The sequence below is a fragment of the Hevea brasiliensis genome, chromosome 16 (assembly GCF_030052815.1).
Source record: "Hevea brasiliensis isolate MT/VB/25A 57/8 chromosome 16, ASM3005281v1, whole genome shotgun sequence".
NCBI lineage: Eukaryota > Viridiplantae > Streptophyta > Magnoliopsida > Malpighiales > Euphorbiaceae > Hevea > Hevea brasiliensis.
In genome coordinates, this window is record NC_079508.1 from 41,007,748 (window position 1) to 41,013,773 (window position 6,026).

The window sequence follows — 6,026 nt, forward strand, 5'->3', positions numbered from 1 at the left end:
CAAGCTGGAAATCAAACATGAGCAAAAAAGCTCATTTTATCCTAAACCTGTCGAGATTTGTTGAATGTCTGCTTAACCTTAAGCAAACAGTGCATGCAGAGGCTAAAAATTTCTGAAGATGTTGCTTAGGGTAAGCAGTACCCTAAGCAGACTGCCCAGAACGTGAATAACTTTGCTGACCTAGATATTTTTACACTTCATTTTCTATCTACTCCTTGGCTCTTATCTATTTTTAAGGCAACTTTTGGTTACCATATAAAAGCATCATTTTCTAGTTTTTGCCACAAGAGGAAACAATAAGAAACAAAGGAAAGAAAAATTAAAAATATAGAAGGGAGGAGGACGCCATTAATTCTGAAGAAGAGGAGCTGCTGCAGTCATTTCTAGAAGCTCAAGGACTCAGATTTTTGGGTTCTTCTACCTTGATTTTTCTATTTTTAGTTATCTTGTCATGTTTTTCTTTACTTTTCCATCAATTTCTCTTGTAAATACCAACATGAGTGAGTAAACTCTTTGGATTTCAGAGTTAAAAAACATGTTTTAGATTAATTTGTGGATTTGGACTGGTTATTTCCATATTTTATATAAATATGAGTTTTGATTCTTTCCTTGTGTGCTTGATTTACTTGCCTAATGTTGGTACCCATTGGGTATTGTGTTAATCTTTGATTGAAGGACCGAAAGATGAAGATCATTGATAGATAATCAAGGATTAGAACTTAAAATTTCTAGATTTAGAAATAAACTAGGGTTTTAAGAGGATTTAATGATTGGTTACAAAACTTAATGGGTTTTAAATTAGTCAAATATCATATGAAAGTAGGTTTGGTTATCTTAAAACACACTTTGGTTTTCTTGAAAAAGATATCAAAGGAATTTAGAATCAATCACCTCTAAACTCTATTTTTCCTTAAAATTGAAATACCCAAGACAAATCCCAATTAATTTATGCATTAACCTGCAACTCTGGAATCATTTTTATCATAATTAGACTTTAATTTAAATTACTCGCTATTGATTTAGTTCAATTGCATCTAAATTTAGAATTTATTTATTTGCTCTGTACCCATTTTAATTAGGTTAATTAATTTTACTTTACTCATTTATATTTACCATTTATTCATCAATCATTAGCCTAAATAATTGCTTCATTCATAGTTTGGTACTCAAACGGCAAATTCTCGTGGGAACGATACTTGGCTTATCACTTTATTACTTGATACGACCCGTATACTTGTGGATTCACGCATCAAGTTTTTAGCACCATTGCTGGGGATTTGATTTTTGTTTGATATTGAACGATTGTCTGTTTGGTTAATTTGGGTATTTTATTTTTATTTTTAATTTCTTTTACCATTTTACTTTGAGAATTTATTTATTTTATTTTTTAGGTACTTTTATTTTATGAGAAGGACAAAAACTGAAGAAATCAATTTATTCTTTGATCCAGAAATAGAAAAGACAGCAAAAGCTTTAAGAGCAGAAGCTAAGAGAAGAAAAGCTGAATTTAGAGCTCAACAACAACAAGAAAGAGTACAAGAGCAAGAGCAACTACAAGAAGAAATGGCCAACAACATTAACAACCGTTTTGTGAAGGATCATGCTTATCCTAACATTGGGGATTTCATGCCAAGTATCACAAGACCAAAAGTAAAAGCTAATAATTTTGAATTGAAGCTTGCAATATGTTAGATGGTATAACAATCACAATTTGGGGAAAGTCAAGTGAAAGTCCACATGTGCATCTAGCACACTTTCTTGAGATCAGTGATATGTTGAAGATAAATGGAGTTTCTCATGATACAATTTGACTCAGATTATTCCCTTTCTCTTTGAAGGACCGAGCTAAAGAGTGGTTACATTCTTTGCCACCGCGTTCTATCATAATATGGGATGAACTTTCTCAAGCATTTTTAGCTCAATATTTTCCACCAAGTAAGACAGTTAAGCTAAGAAATGAGTTGACTTCTTTCAAACCTAGAGATGATGAGAGCTTATATGAAGCATGGGAGATGTATAAGGATTTGCAAAAGAGATGTCCACACCATGGGATTCCTAAGTGGATGCTTGTTCAACACTTTTACAATGGAGTTTCACCAGCTATTAGAAGTACAATTGATGCATCTTCTGGAAGTGATCTTATGGAGAAATCTAAAGATGAATATTTTTCTGCTCTAGATAAAATTGCTTATAACAACTACCAATGAAGTTGTGAGAGGAATGAGATCAAGAAACCAGCTGGTATGTTTGAGCTTGATGCCATGAGTATGATTAATGCTAAGTTTGATGCTTTGACAAGGAAGATGGACAAGCTAAATATGAAAGTAGATTCTTCAGTTGGAGGTTCAAGTAATTTAGTAGATGTTGGAGCTGCAAATGTAAATTATGCAACTGATTTTTCTGTACTTGGTCAAGACTTTTCAAGTGAGCAAGTGGATTATGTGGAGGACTACAATCAAAGAATAGGTGGTAACCCCTTTTTTGCAACTTATGATCCAGCTTGGAGAAACCACCCTAATTTCTCTTGGGGAGGCAGACAAGGACAACACTAGAATTTTCAACAACCTTTTGGGTATCAACAACATTAGAATTTTCAGCAGATAGAGGTCCTCCTCTTAGAATTCCTAAACCTCAAAATGCACCTACTCCACCACAACCACAACAACCTCCACCACAATAAGCACAACCAAACAAGACAACTAAATTGGAAGCCATGATTGAGACTCTACTAGTAAGCCATCAAAGTCAACAAGAAATGATTTCTTAATTAGCATTTAAAGTGGATTAAATGGAAACACGTAACAAGATGTTGGAGAATCAAATAGCTCAACAGGCTAGCTCTTCAAATAGTAAAGCTTTTGGGAAGCTTCCTAGCTAACTAGAAAAGTCAAGGGAGCATTACAAGGCTATTACATTGAGAAGTGGAAAAATATTAAAGAGTGGGGATAAAAAGATTGAAGAGAAAGTTGAAGAAGAGAAAAATAGAGAAAGAGATGAAAAAACTGAAGTTGAGGTTAGAGTTAAAGTTGAGAAAGAGAGTTCAGTGGAAGAAAAATGAAGTAAAGAGAGAGAGTGAAAAGGAAGAACCTAAATATGTAGCACCTAAGGCTTACATGCCACATTTACCATTCCCACAAAGATTTCAGAAAGTGAAGTTAGATAAACAATTTGGGAAGTTTTTAAAGGTATTGAAGTCTTTGCATGTGACTATTCCTTTTACTGATGCCTTAGCACAAATGCCTTCATATGCTAAATTTTTGAAGGAGATTTTGTCAAACAAGAAGAAGTTGGAAGAATTTGAGACAGTAGCTCTTATAGAAGAAAGCAGTTTTATCTTGCAAAATATGCTTCCACCCAAACTGAAGGATCTTGGTAGTTTTTCCATACCATGTCACATTAGAGATATCAATATAGACAAGGCTTTATGTGATCTTGGAGCCAGTGTTAGTCTAATGCCATTATCTATTTATGAGAAGATGAAGATTAGAGAAATGAAGCCTACCACCATTTCACTATAGCTAGCAGATAGGTCTATTAAATTTCTAATTAGGGTGACCGAGAATGTTCCTTTGAAAGTTGAAAAATTCTTTATACCAGTGGACTTTGTAGTATTGGAGATGGAGGAGGATATACACATTCCTATTATTCTTGGTAGACCTTTCCTTGCCACTGCTGGAGCTGTTATTGATGTAAAGAATGGAAGGCTTACATTAGAAGTTGGGAAAGAAAAAGTTGAATTTAATTTGTTTCAAGCAATGAAAAAGAAAGATGATTCAGATTTATGTTTGAGAGTTGATGTGGTAGATGAGTTAGTTAGAGAAGTGTTTGAAATGCAACATCCTGAAGATCCCTTAGAAGCTTGTTTGGTTCACAACATCAAAAAGGGGAATGAGATTGAAGAAGCTGCAGAATATGCTCAAAATTTGGAAGGAAATTCACCTTTGCCTGTGGGTAGTGTTGAGAATATTAGAGATTAAAGCAAGATGCTACTTCACCACCAATGCTTGAAAAAAGTAAGGCACTGAAAATAGAGTTAAAACCTCTTCTAACAAATCTCAGGTATGCTTTTCTTGATCAAAATTTTACATATCTTGTGATTGTTAGTGCTAAACTGAATGATTGTGAAGTTAAAAAATAATTAAGAGTTCTTAGAGAGCATAGGAGGATAATTGGTTACACCATTGATGATATTAAAGGAATACATCATTCTATGTGCATGCATAGAATTTTGTTGGAAAATGATCACAAAGCCTCTAAAGAGTCACAAAGAAGATTGAATCCAAATATGAAAGAGGTTGTGAAAAAAGAGATCTTAAAATTGCTTGATGCAGGTATCATTTACCCTATTTCTGATAGTAATTGGGTAAGTCTAGTTCATGTTGTACCCAAGAAAGGGGGCATCACAGTAGTGAAAAATGAAAATGATGAACTAATACCTACTAGGACTGTAATTGGATGGAGAATGTGCATAGATTATAGGAAATTGAATAGTGCAACTAGAAATGACCATTTTCCATTACCATTTATAGATCAAATGCTTGAGAGATTAGCTCATCATTCTTATTTTTGCTATTTGGATGGCTATTCAGGGTTCTTCCAGATCCCTATTCACCCAGATGATCAGGATAAAACCACCTTCACATGTCCTTATGGTACCTTTGCTTATCGAAGGATGTCATTTGGATTATGTAATGCCCCAGCTACATTTCAGAGCTGTATGATGTCCATTTTTTCTGATTTCATTGAGGATATTATGGAAATGTTCATGGATAATTTTTCTATGTATGGTAAATCTTTTGATGAATGCTTATCTAACTTGTCTAAAGTTTTGCAAAGATGTGAAGAGTTTAATTTAGTTTTGAATTAGGAAAAGTGCCATTTTATGGTACAAGAAAGAATTGTTTTGGGACATCTTGTGTCAAACAGGGGTATTGAGGTAGACAAAGCAAAAGTAAAAATTATTTAGAAAATGTCACCCCTAACATCTGTGAAAGGAGTGAAGAGTTTCTTGGGGCATTCTGGATTTTACAGGAGATTCATTAAGGATTTTTCTAAGATTTCTAAACCTCTTGCTAATTTATTGAGTAAAGATGTGGAATTTCATTTTTTTACTGATTGTATGAATGCTTTTTGCAAGATAAAAGAAGCTTTGATATCTGCTCCTATTATGCAACCACCTGATTGGTCATTACCTTTCGAGTTGATGTGTGATGCTAGTGACTATGCCATTGGGGCTATTTTAGGAAAAAGGAAAGATAAAAAGGTTTATGCAATCTGTTATATAAGTAGGACCTTAGATGATGCTCAAATAGATTATTCTACTATGGAGAAATAGTTTTTGGTTGTAGTATTTGTCACACCCTACCCCTCAGTAAGATGTAACATGATCCCGTAGTACATCTAATGAATTACTATACTTCATCTACTGGTAACCCATTAAGTATACTACAAAGGATTTTAAAATAATTTTTTTACTTTTCAAAGGTGGCGAGCACTTTTGGTAGGAATTAAAAACTTTTACTTGAAGTTTAAAGACTAGTTAAAATTTTTGCACGTTTTTATTTTTACGCAAATTTTGAAAAATTTTCGTCAGAGTGCCGTCTATATTTGGGAAAAACAGTTCTTCAAACACCTGTCAAAACACTTCCAATAATTCATTTCATCAAAATCAACCACTTCCACAACACAAATCAACATCATTTCTCCCAACTCCATAATTCAAAACAATTCTCAATTCAGTTGTCTTAGAAAATAATAGTAAATGACTTCATTCATATTCCACTAAAGAAAAATTAATTTACATTCATTACAAAACTCAAAAATAAGTTTGAACATTACAATAATTTATATTTCATTACTTACCAAAATAATATTACAAGAGTTTTTGTACAACTGCTCAAATAATTTACACACATATATTTACATGTATAATCAAAATCTAATATACAAGGGTATACCTATAATATACATGAAGCTAGTCATAAGCAGTCTTCAAGGTGCAGCTGCAGGAATCTCACCCAACTGCT

The 6,026-nt window shown here is 33.3% G+C and overlaps 1 non-coding gene across 1 annotated transcript; it reads right to left on the bottom strand.

The window, feature by feature from the left end:
- Positions 1–1,946: 1,946 nt before the first annotated feature.
- Positions 1,947–2,053, bottom strand: LOC131175057 (small nucleolar RNA R71). The gene has a single exon (XR_009145217.1). It is a non-coding gene; the product is annotated as a small nucleolar RNA R71 (small nucleolar RNA).
- Between the last annotated feature and the right edge of the window lie 3,973 nt (positions 2,054–6,026).